Below are 27,884 nucleotides of genomic sequence, written 5' to 3'. Positions count from 1 at the left end.
CCTTGGGGTTTTTTCCCTCAGGTTTCAGTGTTACAGATGGAATTGAGGGGCAGGGTAAACAGAGATAAATTTGGTTACATACGGCTGTGCTGTGAAAATTGCAGGTCGTTTGTGTCTAGAAATTGGGTCAGGTTTTAATTGCATTGTCAAGGGTAGTTAATGCTTAAATAGTTTGCTTCTCAATATAAAAGGGAACAAAAATGGATCTGCTATTAACTTTTTCTAACATTTCTTAAATTACAGTATTTATGTGTAAATCTAAAGTGCAACAGGTCTAGAAAGCCCTACAATTCTTTTAACTACTTGCAAGTGCTCTCAGTTTTCTTTGTGACAAAATGAGCTATTTTTGTTTTTCAATAATACATCTTGTGGCATATCTACAATGAGCCTCTTCTCATCCGAATGTTGCTATTCTGAACAGACAGACCTGTTTGCTTCACCTGAGGCAGAAAACAACATTTTTGGTGTATTTTGAGTAACACTTCTAGCAGATTTGGGAGCCAAAGTTAAAGTCCATGCTCGCTTGACAGTGCTGCCTCATCCCTCTGCCTCTGCCTGCCTTCCAAGGCCTGGATCACACCTTTGCCCTCGGTGTATCCACAGAGGTTGTGTAAGTGAATAACTCAGTCTGCCTTTCTTGCTGTGCTGCACGGGGTCATCCGGTTTTGCTCTTTTTCTAAACTGCAATTCAGGTGAAGAATATGATGGCAAAGGATTTATTGTTTCTATGGTTATATAACAGGATATTCAGTTACAATAATTTCAGTTAATTAGGTTAAATTCAGCGGAAAGGCAGCTTCCCTGGCATCTTTGAGGGGGAATTCTCTTACCAGGAGATCCACATAGACTGCCCACGAAGTCTCTAAAGCCAGCTGTGCCTGGGGCAAGGGTAACTAAAAAAAAATTAAAATTAAAATTAAAATAATATTTTCCTTCTGCTGGTAGTGTTTGCATATTTTAAGGTAAGTGTTGGAGCAATCAGATTTGGAATAGGAGAAAAATCAGAAAATATGAACTAGGTCTTGACTTGGTGCTGGTTTTATATAAAGCAACTGGTTTGAGGTTGATTATGGTGGTACAGCTACAGAGGGAAAATCACTTATTGATAGCTGGGCTCCAGTTTTTATTTCCAGCTGTAAGACATGTGGATTCCTGAAACCATTGCTTCAATGAAATTTGCTGATAGTGAAGACTTCCACTTAGCTGGTCAAGGCCACCCTAATCCTGAAAATTTTGATATGATCTTCTTAAGTGCTTTCAGTATACATAAAGGAAAAGCCCATCACGGGATGGATGGAACCAGGTTCATCTTTTCTTTATTACCTCCTTTTCAAGTACCTTGCAGCTTTTCTGCTTACAAGTGTGACAGTTATTAGAAAAAATAAATTGTACAATGGATATAAAAATATCCCATGTGATGAAAGTGGCTTTGGATCCCAGATAGCTTTGTGTTTTGTTTCTTCTCGCAGGTCTTATTTCCTTTTCTCAATTTTGACTCCTTTAGTTTTTAGTGTTTATAGTGTTCTAGTGAATTTTAAGATAAAAGGAAAATTTAGAAAATGGAAAAACATAGACAATCCTGTTCCAAGAAAGCAAATTATGTTCTTAATAATTTAGGATTCTCTTCACTCCCCTTGGATTTAAAGGTGAATTGGCAACATGCAAAATTAGTTACAGCTACAATTGATTTCTTTGTGCAAGTACTTTGGTATGCATAAATACATGAGAAATTAAACAGCTGGCATAGGGCCCCTGGTTTTGTGTAAATCTTTAGGCTAGGAGGATGATTTTTTTTATTTTTTACAAGATTGAAAGAGCTAGCTGTAGAAGTAAGTAAAAGGCATTATTAGGAGGAATGTGCTCCTGCAAGCTGATGGAAAGTGATGTGCTTTTATGCCGAGGGGAAAGCTGAGCAGCAGTGATTACTGTGTTTCTCTTCAAGTCTATCTTTCAAACATTTCTGGACATTCCAGATTAATCTGCTATAAAACTGTAAAAATAGGTTATTATCCACTGAAACATGAGCACAGGTCACCTTGTTGAGGAGATGGTGTTCCTTAGGCTTAGATGGTGTTCCTTAGGCTTACGTTTGTTTGGAGAACTGTTTCTATGTAATTCTGTCTCCATTTCTGTTTCCTCTCCATGGCAGACATACCTGAAACAATTGAGTCCTGCTTTTCTCTCAGCAGAAGGCTTGAGGCAATTTAGTGTGCATTGGCAGAGTTTCTCCTGCCAGCTCTCCATCTTCAGTGAACCTCTGCAGGATGCTCTTTTTTATCTCTTTTCTGCAGATAGTGTCAGGCATCTGGAGCGAGAAGGGGAGGAGAACTGTTTTCAGGGCAAATAACAAAACAGAAGAAAACGGTGGTCATAATCTTAAAAAATGTAATTCACCTTTTCTGAAGCCTATGCTCTAGTTTTACCAGAGAAATCCTCAGTTGCATCACTCACAAAAGCTTCAGAGAAGGGATGTTCCTTGTTGATTTTCCATGATATAAGAGAAGCAACAGGAGAGGCCTCAGCAGGACCTCAGCGTGTCAGCAGGTAGCCACATATGGAATGTGTCTTTCTCTTGGTCAGCTGGGAGTCACTGCTGGGCTTGGTCTGGACCCAGTGTGGTTTTGTGCAGTGTCTTATGCAGGTGCAGACACTTCCCCCCACTGATGGATAAGATATATTGTTAGAGAGATGGTTTCTGCTTTGTTGGCAACTATTCCATTTAAATACAGTCTAAAGATGGAGTAGTACATTATATTGCATCTCACAGTGCACTGCTTCTAGCACCAGCAATCCAAGCTAGTCTGTGGATGGGAAGTAATAAAATCAGGTCCAAAAATCACTACCATTTCCTGGACACTCGCTTCTCCCAGCGTCACCGTGTCCAGCGTCCGATCCTTTTTCTTTTTCTTTGCGTAGACTTCTAGATGGAAAAATGTTTGCACCAGCTTGTGTGATGTAATAAAGACTATTAAAATGTAACATGGCTTTTGGTATAGTTGATGATGATGGTTAGGTGTTAATTTGGGAAGGCACACAATGGGGGTATTGTAATTGAGCAGTGGCTGACATGTCGCTCAAAACTCAAAGTAGGTTGTACTATAAATATAGTCTCTTGTTTTGCAATTGACATTTTGCTAGTGGGTGGCTAATTTGAAGGGAAATAGACCAGTGATCTAATATTAATAACTAATTAATAGTTATGTGGGTATTTTAAGTCTATTTTTCTGCTTATTTATAGGTATATATTATTCATCTATGCTGTGTATCCTTCTTTGTATGTTTAATTCTGAAACTTTTACTTCAATAATATTCAGGCTTATGTGCCTTTGCAATCAAAAGCTTGAAAGGAAAGTTGGTGTATTCTTCAAAACCACTTTTTGAGGATGACAATTTCAAAGTAATGATGCCTCTTGAAGCAAGGCCTAACAGGAAAGCCAGCGATGCATTGCCTACATCTCACCTTCATCTGAGTCCTAAATCAGCATCAGTACTGTATGTTTTCCTGTGTATAAAGTAGAACATAGGGGCAGTTTTTAGGCCTCCATTGAAAGTGTGTAGTTCATGGGCAAACTGAAGAAGAATAAAATAAGAAGGGGCATCTCACAAGAAGAAGCCTTATCCTGTGGGATCAGAGTAAAACATGCATTCAAGTGCACATCGCTTCTCAAAGCACATGTGTTACTATACCAAAGAGATGTCATGTTTTTCTTTGCTCTGATGGGGCAAACTTCTCTGCAGGTTTGTATCTCTTCTGCCTATTTCCTTTGCCTCCTGTCTTTTCTCTCACACTTGCAATCGTCTGTAAATTAATAAGTGTGCTATACTTGTCCTTTTAATGAATTCTTAATTGAATTGATAATAAAGCAGGAAGACTATGTGAGAGATGCGTTATACTTTGTATATGCTTGATATTTTTAGATCCGTTTTGTCACATATCCAAACATTTTTAAATGCATTCCATCAAACTCTGTAGAACAGTGCCGTGATACCCCAGGCTGTAACTGCTGCAGAATTCGTGTGTGTTGCCTTTGTATCTTGTCCCTCTTGTGTAACTTTGCTGTGAGCACTCAACTCACAGGGAACAAAAAATGTTTCCCCACTATCTGTAGAGTTTACATTACTCATTTAGCTGCTGTCCTAGGAGGTTTAAGTTCTGTCCTAGAAAGCATTTGCTATTGTTAGATTAAAACCCGGCTTCCTTTACTTGTGGAATGCACTTGTTAGTGGAAGTACCATGGTCCCTTTGACCACGTGCTGCATCTTCTGCATAAAGGTCTTCTCAGCATTTGTTACAAGTGTGAGGAAAAGCCCATATTAGTACCAAATGTCTGACAACAAGCAGATGTAGTGTTTTGCCTTTTAATACCCTGCACTTCGGGGGGTGGGGGTTTGCATGCAGCTGTTTGCGTGTTGGAAGGCACAGTTATTGATGATAGAGGAAGCACAGTGTGGGACTTGGAGCTTTCAAGCCAAATTGACAACTGCCAGCACCCTTCCAAAGGTGTTGAGCTTTTGTGTTTGGTCTCCACAAAGCTGTGTCTCTGCATGTTTTTCAGTGTAGCTCATGGAGTCATCGTCGTGAAACAAACAATTCCAGATAGACAGACTCCTTGAAGGAAAGCTTCTTGCTCCCCATTTTCTTGCAGATATCCAAAGATTTCAATTTCAAAGCAAGTTGGTTTATTTGTGATGCTTTTTTTGGGTTCTTTTTCCTGGCTCTTACGTACTGTGTTGTACCCAGGACATCTCTGGGCAGAGAACCAACTCAAGACAACTTGTGTCACTGGTGCAGTGAGCTTCAGCTGGAGAAGCTGGTGTTTTGGGCATCACTTGGGACCCACACCATTTCAAGAAGTGCTTGAGGTTCAGTTGTCCATTGATAAAGTGCAGCTGGTAGTGTTTGTCCAGTTCACGGTGGTCTGAAGAAGAGCTGACACCACTGACACACTCGCCAGCACTGGTGGTGAGAGTTGTGTATGAAGGCAGATAACAAGACCCGTGTTTAAACTCTGCAGGGCACATGAAGTGTGATTTCTGTAATTTCTCTTGTTTCATGGTTAGTTTGAACCATGTTGGAAGTGACTATCAGAGGGCTGTTTTGAAGTTTTTGTCCCTGTGTATTTTTCTGTCTCTTTTTGCATGACAGTTCATGTTTTTGTTTTCAGTTCCCTGTGACTCAGGGAATCTTTTGTCTATGCATGTGCTTATGGTAAGTAGCCTCGTGTGTAACATAGTCCAGTTGCTTCTCTTGTAATAATGAGAACCCACTGCAAGATTCATTCTTAATCTGCCAAGGTGTTTAGGCAAATTTTAAGATTCTCTAGTAATAAAAAAAATCCCTTAATACATTGAAAATTTACAGAAATTTGCTTGTATTTCAAGCGTTGACATTGTGGTGTTGGGTCTGATTGGACTCTGATCTCAGGTCTTTTCCAACCTAAGCGATTCTGTGATTCTGCAGCAACTTCAGTGCTTTCTCCTCTGCTAAGAAGTGTGTCTGCATCTGGGCAATCCTGTTTGTCCTTCTAATATTTACTTGCTAATCTTTCGTATCAAAAATAATAAACCATATTTGTCAAAGTTCTAATACAGCAGGTCACAACACTTTAAACATCTTAAAAATTACCTGTATGCCAATACACAGGAAGTATCTGTCAAACAGTGGAAATATGAAGCAATGATTCCTGTACTTGTGTCTTGAGCTGCTGCTGGTCTACCAGTAAATTCAAGGAACTTCAGCTGCCCTGTGAAGGATTGAGAGCAAGGGCAATAGACAGTTCATGTGTTGGAAGTTCATGAGTTACTTTCACACCTACCTGAGTTTTGAAATACAGAATGTTTTTAGTGGCTGGGATCCCTGTTTGTTTCGGATGTCTAGACATGGAATATATTCTTCCAGTTGAATGGATTTTTGACCTTCTGTATTCAAGTTTGTCGTATGTTCCATAAGTATCTCTGTATGTGCTGCTCTGGTATTTGTGGGTCTTGAGACAGTGTTTTCCTACTCAAACACGTAACTTTCTGAGTAGCACCACAAATTAGTGTCCTTTTGCAAACATATTTTATTTTCTCATATTATTAAAGGCCCATTGAGTCTGAAAATTAAGTAATGTAACTTTCCACATATTATGCTTTTTCAGCATAATTGGAAGATGTTTTGGATTACTGTCTTTAGGCCTGTGCAGCCAAGAACCCAATTATAGGCATGGTTAGAACGCGCTAGCGTGCGTTAGTCTGATTATAACAAGATTCCAATAATGTAAAATTGCTGCACGACAAATTAGTTTGTATAGATTTTGACAGTTGTTGCCTTTAACAAACTAAATTATTAAGCAATACACAGCTGCAAGGCTTCTAAAATTGAAGAAAAATAGACTCTTATTTCCTTGTCAAAGTCTTTTCCGTGGAGCAGGACCGCAGGCGTGAATAAGTCTGGTTTGAGTTGTTCAGTTGACTTTGTGAATCCATCTGTCCCAAGATGATTTTGTCTCTGTAAGCAAATGATAGACAGATTACAAGAGCTATGTTAAAGACTTTTTCAGGCACCTTCTTTTTGCTGTGAGTCCTGACTAGTGCACTCACAGTCTTTTGGGCTGCCACTTAGTAACCTAAGTTTTGGGAGGTTTTATTGTAATTTATGAATAAATGCTGACTAGATTAATGCTGCCTGTTTATTTTCACTACAGACCTGAGCCAAGAATTTACCTTGACTCTCCTGGGAGAGTGCAAGAGCTGTTGGTGTGGTAACTCCATATACGGATTGAATTGCATCTCTGAAATCCAAGAACCTGTCGTTCCCTCTAGTAAGGTGTTATTACAACGCTATAAAATAAAGCAAAATCTACTACATTCCAGCAATCAGGTTATTCAGTCAGTAGCTTTATTACACTTTCCTGTCCTGAGCTATGTTCCAACTGCGGGTTTTGAGAACCACCGTGGCTGCCCAGTGACGTTTGTATCTACGTTGGCGAATCTCTCTTTTAGTGATGTGGACTTTAATTAGATATGACATAATTATGATACAAACCTGCTTTCTGTCCGGTTTAGGACCAAGCCCTACTATTTTTACATACATTTCCAAGCAAATTAAAGCCCAGTTTTGGGGGTGTGCTCCATCCCAAAGTGTGCTGCTTGATATCTGTTCAAAGGAACTGGGACTCCAGCAAAACACAGTCACTGCCCAGCAGTTTGGCTCTTTCCTCCTCATAGTTCAAGAGCAGCAAGGGCAGACCTGATTTCTGAGTGCCCTTGGCTGCTGTCGCTTGTGGTGTTTTAGCTCTTGCACTTTTCTCCTGGGAGAACACGATGGCACTGACTTAATGGGGGTAAATGGAAAGATGAAGGCTGCTCGTTTTCTGCACGTGGAGAAGGGTGAACCTCTGGTCATGAATTCAGAGGCAGGCATGAACTATGCAGCAGCCTTCTGCTCTGGGAATGGTGACAGTGATGCTGGCTGATGGCATAAAATAAGCTGCTAGAGGTTGTATGGAATGGTGGTGGGGGGGGGTGGGATAAGAAAAATATATTAATTTTCCAAAATCTAAAACGGCAAAATAGAGGGTTTTCAGGAATGAGAAAATGACAAGCCAGCTTTACAATGCTTTTGAGTGGCTTACACTTTGAAGGCTGCTTTTTAAGGAAAAGAGATGCAAGCTCCAGAGATCATTTTTAATGAGTCTGTGAAGTAGTGCCTGTAGCATTTGCATCACCAGTCATGAAACAGCACTAGAGGAGGCAACCTTTAGCAAATAAAATGCTTCTGCCTTCCAGTTTGGTAAAAATAATTCCTGTGTTTGATTTTTTTTTTTTTTTCCCACTAAGTGTATACTTACAAAACTGAAATACTTCAAACCAAGTAGTGTGAATTATGATCAGGACAAAGAATTGGAATATCTGTCTCTAAAATAGAAAGAATGAGAACTTCAGCATCTTGTTTCCAAAATAGTCGCACATACTTCTTGCTTCCTTGAAGTGCCCTTGGCAGTCAGTCAACCATAAGACTTTTTGAGCTCCATTGATGTACTTTGAAAATATCCTCTGCACTTAAATCGTTAAGAGGATGAATTATGGAAATGACAGGGGATAAGGAAGAGAAGAATAGATGCACATTTACTTGGGGCATTGCCTTAAGGCTGGTGTCATTTGTTGGTTGGATGGTCTTTGAAATAGAGGCATTAGAGGGAATGAGTTGTAGCGAGCAGATCAGATATCTCATCTATAGTCATCATACAGAAAGGAAACAACATCAAATACTGTTAACAGGTGGTCTGGTGGGGAAGACAGCAGTAAACAATACTTCCTAAAAGTAGATAATTTCTCTCTCTGTGATGGGCCATATTCAATTTATAAAATGCCCATCAGTACTGTTTATGACATAATTTACTTTTTTTCTTGTTTTCCCTAACTAAACATGGTTTAAAATCAAAACAAGCAAAAACGCCAGTCATTAAAACAAAGCTATTTGTTTGTTTGTTGAAAACCAATTTTGGGAGTATTTTTGTGGATTTTTTGGGTGTTTAATTTAAAAATTGGGACCTAAGGAGTCCCCATCTAATAGCAATAAGGATTTCAGTGACAAGAGGTGGAGGAGGAGAACATCTAATAGAAGTTGCTGCCCAAAGCTTGGGAGGGTTGCAAACAAAGCTATCATTGGAAGAAATTAAGTCAGTCTAGTGTGGATAGCTATATCCTTTAATTTAGAGACGTACTGGACACATTTTCTCTGTGTTTCTTTCTGTCAGCAAAATGAAGAAGGTTGTGGAAAAAACCCCACCCGTGAAATGAGTGAATGGGCTCCGTGCTGATCGAGGAGCACGCTCTAGCAGCAGGTTAATCCAGCATGGCCTTCTCAGGTTCCCATCCTCCACCTTCACTCATATTAATCAGCCACTTCAGGAAAGAGAGTGACATTTTCACAGGATCCTTTAAATTTTACCATTCGTGTTGCTGTCCTTTGCCAAAACAAGTGCAGTGTGTTTACATGCGGCATCATCACGTGTATTGATGGTAGTAAGATGAAACTCCTGCTCTGTAATTAATTTTGCAGTGGGGAAGTAATGTCTATTTTTGCATATGGTTTTTAAATGCATAGATATTTTAAGCTGCAGTGGGAAAGATTTCATGCTCACAATGCACAAATTCTTATGGAGTGTGAGCAGTTTAGTAACAGATACAGTTGTTAAGCCTGCCTGTTAGCATCAGAGAAAATGTTTGGTTCTCAAAATCATGCACATTTTTGCAGTGTTTTCTGTTCTTGTCCTCCCCCTGAGGCTGGTAAATCTCTTAGGCCTTTCCTTCCTGCTCATCTTTTTTTTTTTTTTTTAAACTATGATGAGACTGTAGTTTTGCAGTCTGATTCTCATCAGATTCCCTAAAACACATGTAGATAGTCATCTTGGAAGAAAAATAAAAGACTGAGCATGTAACTATGAAGCAATTCATATCTGAAGAGTGAGGATATAGTAAGAGAAATTATGCCCTGTGATTATAGGTGAGCACTGTGGAATGTGCTTCATTTCATCACATCACTTGGTAGGAATATAATTAAATTCAAAGTTTTTATCCTACATCCTTCACTGTATGTGAAGCTTTTTTTGCTACAAATTCTGCTCATGTCACTAACATAGATTAAAAAAAAAAAGAACATATTCTCTTTATGTAGTGTGCTTCTGCCACACATACCATGGCTTTTACTCATATATTGACTTGAAACAGGTTAAAAAGGTTTTCAGGATAAATATAATTTAGGGGATTCTCTGATAGTCACATTATGTTCTGCAAGTGCCTGCAGAAGTAGCTGACTGTTGGAACCATCTGAAAAATTACTTTTGCCCCTTAGTTGTTCTTAAAAGCCCTGATAAGTTGGACCATGCATTTAATTCTTGCTGTGCACCTCAGCCCTCTCCATCCCATGGCAAATGAGTTAACTGTGAGCAGCTTTGCTGCTGGAGGTTAATGCAATGGTGAATTTCTGGTCTTCTGTGTTGTGTTTTTTGTGTGCTCTCTGGGGAATTGTGGAGAGGAAAGGAATTTCTCTTAAAGCAGCTTCTGTTGAGGGTGTGGTGGTACCCTGCCCTCCTTTAGGGCCTCTGGATTCTTTCTCCTGTTTGGCATCATTTTGGGGGGAATTTTGGTTATTTACTTGAAACAGAGTTTCTTCCAAATGAATGAAAAGTACTTAATGTAAACATAAAGTGTACAAAGTTCAAACCATGGAAGTGTTGAAACTTACTGCTTCGTCTTGTTTGTTCAGCCAGGAGGATCAACATCCCCTTTTAATGACCTTTTGCACTTAGAGTTAAAATTTTATAAGTGTTTTAAACTTTGCTTCTGATTATTTTTTCCGAATTAAATTTTAGCAGTACAGTTGGTATATACGGTTAGGTTCATGGAAATGATCAAAACAGTACATGATAGCCTAGCAGAGGATTAAAATTACATTAATATGGGGTCAGGACCTTTTCAGTTATCTTGTGAACTACTGTCAGTAAGTGTTACAGAGAGGACCAGGATACTTTTCCAGTCCAGGGTGGTGGTACTGGAATGTTTTTCTCGGAAATGTAGTGATGAATAAACTGACTTTATTCTGAGTGCACTGGTGATCTCACAGTGATGCTTTGTAGCATTTATTTCTGACTCCTCTGCAACGGTGTATTTATGTCTTCTTGTTCTGAAAAGTAGAACTGTTGATATGTAGATGTGAATTAAATATTAATTAAATGCTACCATCTCTATACATGGAATAGTGTAGTGCCATCAGTGCATGTGGCATTCTCCCATCTCTCACCCAGAGCTCTTCCTGTGGTTTTGGTGACAAATGTCCATTTGGCTGTTGGAGGTTTTGCTGGAGGGAGGGAGAGAGAAGTTTACTTGAATCTCTTGGGAATTTAAACATGGAAAATGATTGCAGACCTAAATACCCTGTGATTCCTCAATCAAAAAAGGAAAACAACATTTTTAAGTCTTATTCAGCTTAGCAACAGACTAAATAGCTGAGGGTTTCTTAGAGGTCAGTGGTTACTTTTAGGATGATGGAACGTCTGAAATGCTACATCCTGTTTAAGGCATGTGTTGCCTTCCTTGGTTTTAATCCTTGTTTTGAGGAGGTGTTTGGGAAGTTTCAGTATTATTTGTAACGTATTTCATGAACCTTTGTAGCTCAAGTTTAGTATATGGAAAATTGCTTGTTGCTTTTCAGATCCTCTTCCATTTGAGGCAGGGTTTTATCTTTTTTACTATTGAGTATGTCCTGCTTCAAACAGCATTATTTTTGATATATGGATTCTTTTCTTGTGGTGCCCAGACAGTGTTCCTGTGCTTCTGCCTTCAAACCTTTTCTTGTTAATCCCCTAGTTTACATAAGATCACTCTAATGATTTAATCTGTAATGAGTATTGGTGGTGGGAATACACTGTGTTACACAAATATAGGATCAGTAATTATTCTGATCACAGGTGCATAATGTACTTGTAGGAAGTGTTTTAAGTTTTGAAGTTGCCTGTAGAAATTAACTTCATGAGGGTATTTTAAGGATTATTTCATATATTGTGCTCTTTTTACTTTTTTGGTGTTAAATTCAGCTCAAAAATGATGACTTTTGAAAACAAATTTTGTTTGTTTGTTTGTTTGATCGTGGCCTTATGTTTCCTAATTTTTATCTTGCTATTGAATTATTTTAGTTGTATGTATTGGCTAACACTGCAATAAGCTTCTGCATCAATACTTACCCATTTGTAAACTTTAATCTGGATTCTTATAAAGTTCCCCTTTGTCAGTGTGGGCAGACAAAAAGAACAGAAGTTCCTTTGAAGCTAATGCTCTGTTCTGAGGTGGGGTTTTGCTTTCAACTAACACAGTGACAAGAGGATAGAGTTGAAACTGTGCCTGTAATTTGTTTTTTAAATAAATTCCATGTAAATAATCAAAAGATGGTCTTTAATTTTTGTTTGTTTATTTTCTTAACTAAGCATATATTGTTATCAGTAGGAAACTGAATGTTGTTTTAATTCTTTCAGTAAAAAGACTGGTAGAAAAATAGCTTTTATCCTTTTTTCATCCTTTAAAATAAACATTGATAGAAACTATCATAATATGGTTTGTGTTACAGGTGGTGTAATACCAAGGGCTGTACTGCTGCCTCATCACAATTTTGTGGGGTTTCAGAGAGTAGTTCTGGTAAGGACACTCAATGATTTATCTATTTATTTGTCATACAAGTGGACTGATAGTTTGGTACAATTTAGTATTACGTTCATTTACAGTATTTGTTAGGTATTGGTTTCTGCAGTTCACTAAATCCTTACATTTAAGTGTTCTTTTATTCAATGGTCTTTATTAACAGCTCCTTTTGGAGCTGTTAGTGTCTCATGTGTAAATCCATATTCATTTTGTTGAGAATTATTATGATATAACACATCAATTCACAGCATGGAAATATTAATAAATAGAGCTTTTGTCAAAACACACCATAAAAACTGTTTTGTCTCCTGGAAATGGGGAGTCACTATTGCTTTGGTGTGTATCAGTTTTTAAAAAACAGTGGAAAGTTACTGTATTTTGGTTATAGTATGCTTTTTTCAAGTGCTGAAGTCTTGTCACCCTAAAGGAAGATACAAGTATGTGGTTCAGAGGGCAAATATTCAGACCATGTGGTATTACTTGTTTCTTCTTAAGTGTACTGCACAGTCACAATTTTGCAATCATTTTCTTTAAATGCATGTAACTATACTCCCTCTATAATTTTTTTATTTTGGATGCTTTCTTTAAACATATTTTCTTCTCTCTTCTCCATGGCTGGGGTTACAAGGGAGCTGAGATTACCTTTGCTTCTTAGAAAGGGAAAATTCATTCTGCACCAGTCCACCAGCAGCCATGCTCAAGTATTGTGCAAGAGCACAACTGAGCATTTGTTCTTTCAGCAGGAGATAACTTATACCACATTTGTATCTGTAGAATTTTTAATATCTACTGTAATTTAACAAATGTCTTGTGGGTGTAGCAGATGTCTTTTCTTCCCCCCTCTTCTCTCGCCTCCCCCCCCCATTTTTTTGGTTTTAATTCACGTTCCCTTAAAGTTTTTGGCAAGCTCTCTTTGTGTACTGTCTTAGGTCTATAGAGGGCATTCAAAGACAGAGGGAATTTGTTTTTAAAAAACCTTATCTTGCAAGTAGACCCCACAAGGTAGAGAAAAGGATATTGCTGATGTTCTCTGTGGCCTTGCAGGGTAATGTTGTATTGGCTCTGCTCCAGCACATCACTTAAGCAATTGCAGTCAATGGGACCAGAATACATTTAAATATTCTTCTGGATTGATCTGTATCTATGTATACTTTCTAAAAATGAGGTGGGATACCATGAGAACTTCTCAATGGGATTCCGTGGTCAAGCTAAGAAACAAGCTCCAGGTCTTTCTGTGTTGGAGATATTGGGGAGGGGGTGGGCCTTGCTTGAGAAATCTCTAGAGGCTGGTGAATTAAGGAAGCAAAAGGGTACTGGAAGTTGTGAGTGAGTAGGTGTGAAGACTGAAGGCATTTCCCCTTCTGTTGTTGCATTAGATTGGTTTATCTAAAATAGTTGGGCATGGTACTGTTCACACTGTATGATTTCCAGCCCTGTAAGTGCATAATGCCTTGAGCATGCACTATTCATGCATGTAGGCTTACATTAGAGTTTGTTAGTCTTAGAGTGAAAGAAAATGGGCTTTCAGATTTATATGGGAGAAATGGCATTAGGAAGTTTTGAGTAGCATCACTCAAGAATGTTAAATGGCAATTCTGCAAAGTAAAAACATCACAGCTTTATAAATATTTTAAGAAAAGAAAGATGATGGGAGCTCCTTGGAGTCTGAGAAATACTGAAAATTTTTCAAAATGTTGTGAGCAATTTGTGCAGTACTTATTAAAGTATAATGTCATCTGGAGAAGTCATGGACTTCTTCTTCTCTATCATCTCTTTATTTTCAAATAATGTTCCCGTTACTGGAAATGGGTGAGCAGAATTTTTCATGCATAGAATCTGTTATTCCAGTGTTTGAGGTAAGGTAAAGACAACCAAAGACAGTGGGTTTCTTTTTCTGAAAGGCTGTCCTATCTAATTTGTTTAACTCTGAACTAGCAGAAGTAGTTACTGTGATTGCTTAATTCTGCAAAAGACAGAGTAGAGGTCACTTGTGGGACAAGCTGAAGATCATTTCAGTGCAGCTGCCTGTGTAATAGTGGCCTGCAGTTACAAGACGTGGTGTATTTCCATTTCTGCTGATGTTTTAGCTTGACTAAGCAAAACTGTTCTCTCTACACAAAGCTATGATTGTGTTTTCCACCCGCATCAGTAGAGGACTCAGTTTAATTCAAAATAGCACCTTCTAATGGAGAGAGGTCCTTATTGGACACGTGATCTATCGTCACGTTTTGAATAGTTTACTGCAGAGGGGAGTAATTAAAAAATTAGCGAGAACAGATGTCTAATGTTGGCCTAAGGAGTCAGAAAGAAGAGGAAATGTCCTGGGTTTGAACTTTTTATCTTAATTGGATCCCTTGTGACTTTCAACCCATTTGATAAGAGTTTCTTCAGTAGACTCTCCTGCTTCTACTGTTCAAAGCCAACAGCTTTAAATTTTAATGTTTTTATGTGTGGGTATAGGCACTCACACAAGTCTTTGCATACAGTTTGGAAGGACGATTCCTTCACTAAACAGAAACTTTATATACCACAGGCTGCTTTGGTATAGCTTTTTTATCTCCCATGTGCTGTACAGAAAAGCAAAACACTGTTCTTTTAAGCTGCTTTTTAGTATATTTTTTGAATCCTTTTACATGTTCTTCTACAGGTGTGTTCAGGCTCCTTTTATTAGTCAGACCCTCTGTAAAGTGCCAAATTAGCAAGAGGAACATTTGGTACACTGCTTTAATCTTGAAGATCAACAGTGCAATTGCTTCTAGAGATACATGTGACTTTGCAATGTGTAGGAGCCGTCTGGGGCTGTGTTATGGCAGGCATGTTCATGGAATCTCTGGGAATTTTTCCTTTGCAGCAGTATAAATATGCCTCTAGACTTAAGCACTGATGAAGTACCAGAACTTGGCATTCATTCAAAGTTGTCCTTGGTCTAGGATAATTTGAGTTAGGTAAAATATTCCATTTTCTACAGGCAAGGAAAGAAGCTTGTTTTTATTTTTCAGGGCATACTGTAAAAGAAAAAACTGCTCTTGATGATTCAGATATTGGAATAGTTCCCAGGAAAAAAAAAAAAAAGAAAGGGTATACTTCAGGGTATGGAAAATCTAGTCGAGGATGATGACAGTATTGCATGTCTTTTCCATGTATTCTAGGCATATCACCTCAGCATATATGCTATTCTTAACATTCTGCCAAAAGACCCTTGATACAGCTTCATTTAGAGAAAAAAATAAGCAGATGTTGAAGGCAGAAGGGGGACCAGCTTAATGTCTAGACAACCTTTGGAGGCATGAGTGAGTTATTCATCAAATACATATGCTTGAAGGGAAAAACCAAAACTGTTTCTCATTGAACTTTGGGCATAGCTGATATAGATGGAGACATTCTCTGCCAAAATACATAGCACTAATGCCTAGACAGTATAGTTTTTGCTCATGACAACTACCACAGTCAGATTTGGGGTGTGGTACGGAGTAGGATGTAGAGATGCAGAGATTGAATGCCTGCACCGAAGGTGGTTACTGTAGGAGAAACTTAAAATTGTATAAATTAAGGAAAGAGATGCTTGCAGGCTTGGAAAACAATCTGTCCCTTTTTGCAGAGTTACTGGGGGCAGGGTGTTTTTCTTGGAGCTACCCATGTCCTGGTGAGGGTCTCGTGGCTGCAGCTCAACGTGTTGTGCAGTTGAGTGTCCGGTCTCACAGGGGGTTCTGGGCTGAGCAAGTCACTGCACTGCCTCTCTCTTGTTCTTTCTTTGTCACCTCGCTGTCTCTTGTCACTGCACAGCCTCTCTCATTTTTTGTTTGTCACCTCACTGTCTCCTGTCACGGCACTGCCTCTCCCTCGATCTTTGGTTATCACCTCGCTGCCTCCCAGACCACATGTGACAGCCCTGAGAGACCAACGGTGATGGAATGGTGGCCCAGGAATGCCCAGTGTTTTATTTCATAACAGTAAAGCAGTACTCTCCCCTCCTGACCTGCCCCAGGAGCCCTTATAACCCACCTCTGGGCTGCCTCAGGCACACACTCCTCCTTCCCGGCTGCCTCGGCCAGTGCAGCAGCTCTTGGGTTGCTTGGGTTGCTGTTGCTTTATTTCTCTGTTACTTCATGGTAGGTCACACCTGTACTGCAGGTTAGTACGTAGTGCAGTGCAAGAGAAATGGGAATTTTACATTGGTCTCACATTTCTGTTACTTTTGGTTGTAAATAGAAAACAGGATAAGTAGGATGATGGTGCTGTGTCACACCAAGTGAATCGCTGCGTGCTGTCTGCAGCTGCACTCGGTCCTGCTCAGGAGTGACCTGCCCAGTGTCCAGAGCAGGGCTCAGATCATGGGTATTAAACTCCTACTGTAATATTTGATTTAAGTTTCACAGATAAGAGCAGCTTTGCCTCTTTGAATACCAAAAGTAGTGTTTGTCAGACAGTGTGTGTTTCTTAATTTATTTCATGTTTTTTTTAAGAGATGTGTCTTGGTGTTTGGAAGCCAGAAGAGGCAAGTACTTCACATCCCGTTCTTCATTAGAAATAATTCTGATAAGACTTCTAAGTGATCTAAGTGCTTCTGGAAAATTTAGCTACCTAATTTCAAGGTTCACCTGGAATTAAATCTGAGGTGCCAAAGTAAATACAGTTAGTTTCTGATCCACTTCAGTGGTCCTTTTTCTAAAATAAATCTGTAAGCATTAAATTAATTTTCATTAGTACTCTTTTTTTTTTTTTGAGGAATCTCTGATTTATTATTTTTTTTTCCTGCTAATTGGTCTTTAATTAAAAAAATAAAGCCTAGGTGAAGATGGTTTCATATTGCCATTTTGCACTTGTTTACACTGGTAACTGATTTCTGTCACTTGTCCTCAGACACTGCAATGCTGTAGTTCTAAAATGGCTTTTTAAAGACCCAGAGCTGTGGTTTGCACTTTTTAATACCGATGTTGCATTTGGTTTCATTTAGGAGTAAGATAAAGTGGTGTTGTAGGTGGCATTGATGGAGTGGTATGAGGAAAGGAGGCTTTTTTTTTTTTTTTTTTTTTTTTGCAGATTTGCAGCCGAGGAGGGCCGGGATAGTGGAGGAGAGTGAGAGTAGACATACCTAAAGTAGATTCACATGTTGTTCTGTTTTTACATGCATATGACCAATTGCAGAAGCATGTTATCTATAACTTTTGGGGTTTTTTGAAAAGTGGGAATTTTTTTCTTTTTTTTCCTTTTTTGAGATCCTCAACTCATAATGGTTATTTACCTGCAGAGTCCCACTGGCTCGTTTCAGGCTGCTTTAGTGAACAGGGCTGGATGTGAAAATGCTTGGGTAAAGAAAAGAGTTGGGTTTTTAGTCTGAGGGTAAACTTTCTTAAGCTTTCTTTAAAACTCTCCATTCATGCATAATGCTGCAGTCAGTCATGAATTACATGTCTTTAAATCTTTCAAGGTGAACATCTTGGGGCTAGAAAGAACCTGTCAGTTTACATTTAATTTATTCCATGCTTTAGGATGTGTTTCATGGCTTTAGAGAACTTTGAACACTAAATATGATGAATGTTAGCACATATTTTCAATACCAAATTCTGCAGTCCAACTCTAGTTAGATTCTCAACATATTTAATATCTGGATTAATGGAGAAAAACTTGTCTAAAGCACTTGTCTAAAACTTGTCTAAAACATTTTTACTGTTAATGCTCATAAATACCAGTCTGCCTGTTTGCCATCAATCCATAGCTCATGAATAGTACTGGCCTTTTTCCAAGTAGCCAGAAGTATTCAAGGTTTTTTATTTAAAAAAACCACAACAAACCCCTGCATTGTTAATATAATCAATTAATTGTTTTCCCTGTCCAAAGGGCACTCTTTGCTTTTTCTTCATCCCAAATTTAAAAATAAATAAATAAATAAACCTGACCTCCTCTTCGGTAAGTAGCAGGTTCTGACATAGTTGCTCTTGATTAATGGCCACTAAAGCTGGAAATTTTACCTTCTCTTGTTAACAGTTTATATTTTCCTGACTTGAAATTTTAATAAATTGTAACTGAAGGATCTTCTCTGTGTCCTGTGATGTTGTTAGGTTGGGGGTTTTTTTTCCACTTTTTTTCACCCCATTGTGGTGTTGTCTCGGAGGGGTTTTGCATTTCATCCTTCATCTTTCAGAAACACAGGGCTCAGAACTGTTACTATTCAACAAGACATCTGCCTCAGGAAAAGAATTGGCAGCTTTCATGCACTCACAAAGGAATTTCAGAAAAATTATTTGTTGTTCCCAAACTAGATGCTGCCAGAGTACATAATTCCAAAACTTCTTTTCTCATGGGAAAGGCATAAAAGACCACGCTTAACAATGGGGAAATAAGCCGAGTTTATTTGCGTTTAGAATAGATCAAAGCCTCTTCACCTGTTCTGTTACTGTTTCTTTTTTTTCATATTTTTATATCCCCAGCACTGCAGAAGTTATGTGCTGTGCCTGATGATCCCTGGTCGTTTCTAAAATACTGTAGGAGTTGGGGAAGATGCTCACACACACACACAACATCTTTCTCTGGGTCTTCCACTGCAGGAGATGCTTCTCTTGCTCCATTTATGTGGTCAGTATTATTTATAGAGTAGTTCTGTCAAATTCTATGCTGAAAATAACACCTGCACTTGAAAATAGCTTTGTAGGTGCTGAAAAAGCTGTGGCGAGAGTGTTCATACATGAAGGGCAGGGAAAATGAATGAGTGAATCCTTTGTTGGAAAAGGTCATGTTTGTGAAGGTGTCTGTGCCCAGAACAATGTAAATGTGTTTAGTTTTTAGTTTTCCTTTGATTGTTCACTAGGAAACACGAACCAGTCCCCAAAGACCTGCAGAAATTTAGGATAATTACCTGAGTAATGATACCAACCTTAATAAAACTTTAAAATCTAGTGTTTCACAAAAAAGCCTATTGCAAATCCATGAGGCAATGGTGGCCACTATTTCCAAACTTGGACTCTAACAAAATTCATCGGTGTACATCTGGATGCTCTCGGAACACCTAGACAAGGCTGCTTGGGTCCCTGCAGGCTCAGCCTCGCAAGTACCCAGTGACACCACAGAGCAAGATTTGAGAGTCTTTTTGTTTTACTTTTGGTTATGCAACAATTCTAGATGTGCAGTATGCAAGGAGGTGCCCGATGCTGTGCTAAATTATAGATGTTGACCTGGTGCAGAAGGGTCCCAGGAGAAGATGCTGGTTGCCTCTGGCAGGCGTGCTCTGGTCCCAGTTTCTGCACCGATCCAGGTGCTGCTGATTCTGACAGGTTCTGTGCTTAGTTACTGTGGGCAGGTGTAACTCCAACTAAATTAGTTGTTGTTATGGCAGCATTAAAAACACTTCCTTATCAAGAATGAGGGAACCCACTGTGGTAAATACACTGACCTGAGTCAGACAAAGGCCTTTCTCCTGCAGGCACTTCAGGACATGACTCAGGGCACAAGGACAAATAAAATGAGCAGGGTTTAGTTGGACTAGAAAACACTGTTGTTGAAGATGAATTGAATTTTTTTTTCAACTAGCAGAATTTATTTGTGGGAAATGTTAGCAGCTCATAGTTTGTAATGGAAGAACAGTGAAAGAAGAACGTAGAAAAAGAAATGACTGAAGGAGGTACAGATACAGCCATCGCTCTCTTGATGGAGGGATGGATTCAGGAGTGTAGAGTATGTGTAGGCAGTGCACGGTGAGGAGGTGAAAACCAGGGCAAATGCGTGACCACAGGCTCGAGATCGTATGTCAGATCAGGAGATGAAAGCTGGAAGATGGATCACCAGCTTGGGAGAGATAGCAAGTGCAGTGGATGGAAACTGCACAAGGGTCACAGTACAGGAAAAGGGAATAGGAGTCCATGCAGCTGTATGAAAACACCCCTAGTGAAGAAAGGGCTGCTGTTGTAGGAGTGCCTTTCCACAGATGCCTCTGAGAACTACGTCTGCTCTTTTAGTGCCATCAGGTAGCAATGTAAGTATTTTAATATTTAATATATTAATATTTTTGTAACAAATAGAATCCATTCCGGGCTACATGGTCACTAATCACTACTTCACCCTAAGATTTACAGAACACACAAAAAAACCAAAACCACAGACAGTTGAAAACTGACTAATTACAAAAGTCTGCTCAAATTTCAGTAGTTTTCCATGGACAAATAGATAGCATTAGTTTGAGCTCAGAATGAATCTTATTTTGTAAGCCATCAGCATCCAGGGCAGCAGTGTAGTGAAAAACTGTGTCACTGTTAGTGCACCAATATCCATCAGCTCAAGCAATTGATGTAGATGTAATCACTGTCTCTAATAGAAATAAAGTCGGGGTAATGGAACACTGTCACAGGATCAATGTCTCCTGTTTTGAAAATAAACCCCCTCAGCTTTGCTTTTGCATTTATGTACCAGCAGGCGACCACATCATTCAATTCAATTGACACAGTCCCTTAGAGCCCTGAATGATCTATTGTGGGAACATCAGGAACAGCGTATTGGAAAAAATGGAATGTTCCTGATCAGACTTATCAGGCCGCATTATTCGGTGGGTTTTCCAGCAGTGAAAATGAGAATAAATCAGCTGAGAGCAGAAACTTAGCACGGTATGGAGATCTTTAACCGCGTTTAACTGTTTAATTTCTACAGGTTCTTGGTCAAAAAGCTTGAACCGCAGTACTTGAGTTTATTTTCAGTGGTGCATGTTCACAGATAGAAGAACATTTTTGAATGTTGCCCCTCCCCACCTTAGTCTCAGCAGAAGCTCTTGACAGGGGTTGTTTTAACTCACTTAAGGGCTCTTCTCAATCCGTTATTTTCTCAGAACGTTTTACACAGGTTGATCCAAGCGAGGATTAATGGGTGTGCTCCCACATTCATCCATAATTAAATTTTTTGCAAAGGCTTTAATGAAGCGCAGGAGATTAGCAGTTGTATAGTTGCATGCTTAAAACTGGGTACGTGCCGAAGAGGCATATATGGGATTTTAAACAATGTTGCAGATAAGGCTTCTTCCAGTTTCCACCTTTCTTGCGCTTGATTCCAGCAGCTGTTCTGTGTCTAGATCCAGAGAGTATTAGCAGGCTGCTATTTTAGTGCTTAGTGCTTTAAGCCATTGAGCAATTTCACAAAGCCTTCTTGAGACAGGGTCTAAAAGTTTGATTGCAAAAGTCTTTATTTATTGAAATTCGGTATTGCTGAAGGACTGTAACTCTGTCTAAAGGGACATCCTTTTAATGGCCTAAGAATGGAAGCTCCTCAGCTTCCTTGACGTTACCTCTGCTCCCAAGATGGCCCCTCCAATAAGAAAATTTTCCCTTTTGAGGGACAGATGGACAGGTGTCTCTTCTGGAGTATTGCCAGGCATTTGTCTGGTGGTTCCCTCTCCGTTACAGGGTTAGATATATTTAGCATACAGAGCCTGGAACTTGGACTTTGCAGGTCAGCCTGAAGGAATCCATACTGGACAAACCTACACTGCTGCTTCTCCTGGTGACTTTGCTAATTCTGGTCATCAACCAGGAGCTATCACTTTCTGATCAGTTTTAGAAATGCCACATTTCCAGTTTTGCTGCCATAAGCATCTATTGAGCCTGTGTACAGATAGGACACTCTAACCCTGAAGGTCATCCCATCAAAATGCCTTTGGTCTGGTTTAGATGTTTGATCAAGGAGAATTGCATAATGTTATATTTCCTGGGGTGTTCTGAAAAATTATTTAAGTATTGAAAGAGGATGGTGGTTTTATTTTTGAACTACTACGTCTGTTGAGTTTTCATTTAAGCCTGGTTTGTCTGCATCAGTGGGCTTGAGCTCTGTGATTAAAAGCCTTCTCCAAACATGATGTGTGGGCTTGGGATCTTGTGGAGAGTCAGGGAGGGATGGCTTTCATGAAGTAATCAGACTTGAGGCAGGACTCACTGCTGGTGGTTTTACTGCATATTTGGTACATATTCTGAGCAGCTGAGTTTGGCTTTTAAGTTTTAAAGCAGTAACATATTTGCATCTGCAGAAGGGTGTATCAGAACTATCCATTTCAACAGGGTTGTAATTGTCATAGAGGAGAGTTGTGCCTGGAAAGAGAGGTCATAGAATCACAGAATGGTTGGGGTTGGAAGGGGACCTTTGGAGCTCATTTAGTCCATCTACATCTATTTTCATTGTTACCCAGAAAGTTGAAAAGTCTTTAAAATACTGATATACAATACCTCTTTGCTATTCTGTTACAGGAAATGAGGAGAGTCTTCTTCAAACACCTAATTTCTTCTGGTGTTGCACTGTAATAATGTAAAAAAAATAAAAAGGTTTAAGAAGAGTGTCGAATAAAGTGTCAGTACCAGAAGTATCCCTGTTTCCTTAGTCAGCCTAGGGATTTACAAAATATGGCTGCCAAGAATCACTGCAAGATGCCCTAAAGCTGTCCAGGAAGATGTATTTTTAACTCGAGAAAGTATAGAAATGTGCAGCCTTGTAGCCATAGCCCTGGAAATATGATACTGAATATATTGTCGCTCATGTCTCTGCTGTAACATCCGGAATCCCGGCCTCCTGGGTCACACAACATGACTTTGGAGAGGAGATTTGGAGTTCAGTAATTAAATACTACTTTGCTCTAGGCAAAACCAACAAATGGGCTTTATCTGCAGCATATTTTGTAACAGTACTCAGGGCCGGGATCGGTGTTTCTGGGGACTGAATACTCAGATAAGTAGACGGTAACTTATTTTAGCCAAGGTTTTGGGTGGGTGTTTTTTTTTGTTTTGTTTTGTTGTGGGTTTTGGGTTTTTTGCTCCTCTTCCCCTTCAGGGTTGTAATTCTTTCTCTTCAGAAAATTTCAGACTGGCTTTGTCATCTTGTATGCTTCGTACTCTCAAATTGGCATGAAAAGAGAGAGACTGTTGCCATAAATTAGGTCACTAAAGCTGAAGTACAGAATACAAATATTTATCGCCTGAGCTAAGGAAGACAATTCAGATGAGAAAAGGAAAAGTTATTTTTTTAGTATTTGGAAATTAAGCTGTATTCTTGGTTAAAAGCAAAGCAGTAGAGTTAAAAGCTGAACATGAGAAGCATCACTTGGTTTAAATTGCTAGAAGGAAAACCAACAAAGTCTGATCATATGAGAAATCAGTAAGAAGGTTCATGAGATAGAATTACAGATTTATTTTTTTAATGCAGTTTCACATTTGACATAAAATATTGAATCTTAAAAAAAAAGGGCACATTTAAATAGTGGCAATTTTGGGACACGGGTAAAAATGCTGAAAATGAGAACTTTATTTCGAAATACTGCAAAAAACCCGTTATACGTCTAACTTAAAAAAAGTTTATCTTTAAATTCAGAAGGTTAGAAAGAATTCCCACCTGCAGATTATCAGGTAGGAGAACCTGAGAGATCATTTATATTGTGCCCAATACAGTTTTGACCCCCCATCTCTCAAGTGACAACATGAAAGAACAAATAGGAGTGTTTAAAGCAAGTAGTTGATACACTTAAAGAAAACTCAGCTTTTTATCTTTTTAAAGTGTGAGAAAACATTCATTTTTATCAAAATTGGTGTCTAATTCTAACACATGGGTCATACACTAAATACTTGAACCACTAATTTATTTTTTGAGTTCTCCTTTATAAAGTGTTTCTAAAGGGCTCTACAGGACTCTTCTCTGGATGTAGTCTTAGGAAGACTTGGGGCATTGGTGCCTCACTGCCCTAATCAGCCCAGATGCAGTTGGAGAAGTGGTGGAGTTCAGTGTATCAGCACTTTCCTGGGCTACAGGGATTGTCTGTCACCTGAGTCACCATGGCAGTGATCACAGAGCTGTCAAGGGCAGCAGGTTTGCCTGGCTGAGGGACTCACAGTAGTTGTGGCAAAGCATAACAAGGAGGAATTGTGTCTCACGTGCAGTACTGAAGTATTATTTTTATGATAACTGATAAAAATGTAAAGTGGAGTGGTAATAAAACCTTCCAAAGGCCTTGTAGGCATATTCAGGCTTTTTGGGTGGAATTAAAAAAACTTCACATTCCCAGGTGGAGTCACGTAATTTGCCTTTTTTTTTAATGGTCATGGTCATTAAAACAAGGAAGATTCTTAAGCAACAGTTAATAAAATGATGTCACTGTCTATGTGCACACATGCTAGCAAAATATTTGTCTGGATTTCTTGCAAAACAGGAAAAAATAAAAGCTCTAGTGGCGATATTTCTGTTCTAGGGGATTTATTGTTTCTGTAGCCAGACTTCTGTTTTCCATGGATAAATGTAGCAGTCTGCCTATATCTGAACATTAAGCATTTTTCAGAGCTACCCAGAGCATGAGCTGCTCCCTTTAACTTATCATATCTGGTATCAAACTAATGATTGGTATGTTTTGGGGAATTATTATTCACAGCAACCTACCAGGTTTTCCTGTTATCCTACCTAATGAGGATGTGTTAGAGCCCACCTACAACTGCAGAAATATCACTTTCTTAGGCTGTTATTTGATGATACAATAACTCTAATTGTAGTGTAAATCTAGTGTACGTTATCAAATGGCGATTAAGAGATACACAGCACTAATCTCATTTATAAACTTTCTCTGCCAGTTCAGGTTTGTCTGAAAAGAAACCCCAGAACAACAAAAAAACCCTATTAGGCCAGGAGCCATATCGGGCAGCATCTGTTCTCCAGCATTTGGCATGAACCTGGAAGAGGAGTACAAAGCTATAATAAACATGCAGAGTGGAATAATGATTTGTCAGAAATACAATCAGATTTTCACTGTTGGGCACCCATTAGCCTGCAGATCTGGTGTTGGTGAGAGTAGAATTTGATCTCCTTATTAGCAGATTTTACTTGTAAATTTTACCCGAAGTGTGAAGTGTGTGAATTGTTCTCAAGGGACGGAGGTGCTGGGCTGAGACCTGCCCTGTCTGATGTGGGGTAGGCAGGTACTGAAACACAGGCACAGTTTTACTGTTAGGGAGCAAAGTCAGAGCTGATGTGCTGTCTCTGGGAAAAGAAACCTCATTTCCTTTTTAAAAAAGTAGCTTCCAAAAGAGTTTTGAAGTGATTCCTGACTTGGAATGAGCGGGTCAGTTTGTGTAAAGTGCAGGCATGTGTCTGATCTGTTCCTGACGTGTGGTTTTAAGTAAATCTTAAGGCCAGCATCTGTATAGACTGATACATGTAATGCCTGATAAATTTGAGAGTTTAGGGGCTTTGTGTAGCAACATTAAAAGTTACCTGGGATATCTGGATACTATGCAGATTCTAGTTAAACAGCAGTGTTATCAACCACAGGCAGCACATCCTTCGGGAAGGGGATCCTACAGAAAACCTGTGTCTTTGGCTTGGTGTTTTCAGATGATCGAAGGAGAACAGGGTGACGAGTCACTTACACTGTAATCCAGTCTCCTTGGCACTGTGTCACTGCTGAGCATTGCAGGGATGTGTGGGTTGTGAGCCTGAGAAGGCATGTGCTGAAGAGGACTTGATTTTGAGTAGTGAATATCAACCTTGGTGTGGTCTCAGGGACTGGAAGCCCATGAGAAATTTGGGTATGGTTTATAAGCCCCCTTTTTTGACATGTTATGGGGTATTTTATTTATTTAATCCTAATTTTACCAGTAAGGAATCTCATTCCCATGCGCTGCGCCTGCTCCAAGGTGCAAAACAAAAGTAGAGGCAAGTGGGAGAGATTCCCTTTAAAAGCAGACTTGGATCTAAAACAGCAGTGTGGGTGCATCATGCTTTGCCGTGTAATTCCACAGAATGTTTTGAGGAAGACTTGGAATTTTTTTAAGGGCTGGAAAAAAAGGGCCTCAAGGATCTTGTTACATTTTCGGAGTGGGTTTGGGACATACAGCTGCAAATATTTTAAGATATTTTTTAATCGTCCCTTTGCAAATTAGGCAAAAAATATGACTGGTTGGAGTTATGTGTAACTTCTACTTATTTTTGTATCATTTTTCTGTGTCTTTTTGGTGACTTAATTCCTGTATCTAAAATAAAGAGCAATATTAATATTTATTAAGTGCCCAAAATAAGTAGTTGATTGCACGTGGAAATAGTGGATTTGTAGGAAATAAGCCAGCATTAATGAGTTGGATTTATTAGTATCTGTGGTACATGTGTACAGGCGTGGGTGGATACATAGAGATAAATTTATTTTTTTCTCCTGTAATTTTCTTGTTTTCAGCCTTTCTTCCTCTATTTGTGTTTCCATTTACATGACGCCGCTTCTAAGAAATCTCCTCTGTCACCTCCCAAACAAGCCCTGTGGCCCTGTTGGGGCACCAGGGAAAACAGAGTTCATGTGGTTCGTAGGTTAGCGGGTTTATTTTCTTTGCCATTACTGTTTTTCTTCGGCAGACACCCTTAGCAAGTTGTAACTTCTTGAAGTGAGGGGGTGGCCGTGTGTGATGAGCACTGAGAGCAGCATGACCGGTGTGTCCCCTCTCCATCCCACCTCTGCTCCTTCTCGCCATCATCCCCTCACTGCTGCTGTCTCGGGTCATTCCCACTGGGTGCTTCCCAGGAAGCTGTGAGTGAGAAGGAGGGGAGGAAGCACAATTCCTTGGGGTGGAAACAACAGCAGTTTGAGGGTTGGCAGCATAAGCCTGTCAACCAGAATCCATCCCTGTATCAATTCAGAACTTGTCAAAGGGAAATAATTATTCTATCATCTCATATCTGTACTTCTGCTGTATTTCTTCTCTAATGGGACATTTTGCCTTGGGAGGGGAAGGAAGATGGATTTGGTGTTCCTCGTTCTTCTCACAATTCTTTGCATCCCTTGTCTGTGGACACTTGTCCCTGGGCACTGCCGGAGCCCCTGGGCCTGGGCTGGGGGAGACACAGCAGCGAGCTTTCAGAAAGTGTAAATAGGCACAGAAAAAATGGATAAAAAGCTGTATCTTGGTAAAACACTGGAACCTTCTGCACCCTTTTCAGTTTCACGTCCTCATCAGGCAGGCGGTGTATTTATTGAAGGCATTCCTGTGTTTTTTCTGGTTGTCAGGGTCCCGCAGCCAGTGCTGCACTGCCACCTCCTGATAGCCGGGTGCCAGCTCCTGCCTTGCCAGAGAATCTTGTGGAAAACTCTTGGAACCAGCCCTGAAAAAATGAGGCTCGTTTGATTTGGGCAGGGTGAAGAACACTTTTGACAGACAAGAAAAACGTTAGGTTTTTTTTTTGTCTTCAGGTGAATTTATGTGGGATTTCCACGGTTCTGCTTTGAGTGGGGAGCCCTCTATTTATTAATAATTCAGGACTTCTCTGTGTGGCAAACAGTGCTTTCATCTGATTCCTGCCTTTTGATCTATCTTTTTTGGTGATGCAGCAAGGTCTTAAAAATCAGTGACAGATCCATGAAACAAATACTGCCATTTGTGCATGTGTGTGTGTAATGTAAAAAGGTTTCTTTATGAGTCTCTTAAAAGTTAATTACCTTTTTTCTCTGAAGGAAAATATTGTTCCTCTTCCTACATAATTTCTCTGTAACAAACAATCTTAAAAAAAAATAATTTGTGCTACGTATGGCAACAAAACATAACTGAATAAATTGGTGTTTGGTCCTGCACATGGTGAAATTGGTTGCTAATACATGAAATGGCTAAAAATGCCATTCATTTCACATACTGCTCAGTAAATAAGCCCTCAAATTATATTGGAATTTGGCAGGTGTGTCTTGTACCCCAGTCATGGCTGGTGGCTGTGCAGAGGTGGGGTAGGGTTGG

The 27,884-nt window shown here is 39.4% G+C and overlaps 1 protein-coding gene across 3 annotated transcripts in view; it reads left to right on the top strand.

Moving 5' to 3' along the window:
• TBL1XR1 (TBL1X receptor 1) overlaps positions 1-27,884 on the top strand; it is a 110,364-nt gene that overhangs the window by 59,440 nt on the left and 23,040 nt on the right. For 2 of the 3 annotated variants that reach the window (XM_027724606.2, XM_027724601.2), the window contains exon 3: positions 12,107-12,174. The exons of the other annotated variant lie outside the window; for it this stretch is intronic. The gene's annotated coding sequence lies outside the window, so the exon portion shown is untranslated. The remainder of the gene's footprint in view (positions 1-12,106; positions 12,175-27,884) is intronic. 3 annotated transcript variants of the gene reach the window in all.

Source organism: Pipra filicauda, unplaced genomic scaffold (genome assembly GCF_003945595.2).
Source record: "Pipra filicauda isolate LSUMZ 115617 unplaced genomic scaffold, ASM394559v2 scaffold242_size1167801_pilon, whole genome shotgun sequence".
Lineage (NCBI taxonomy): Eukaryota > Metazoa > Chordata > Aves > Passeriformes > Pipridae > Pipra > Pipra filicauda.
The sequence above is the reverse complement of the archived record's forward strand: the minus strand, read 5'-3'. Positions and strand labels throughout refer to the sequence as shown.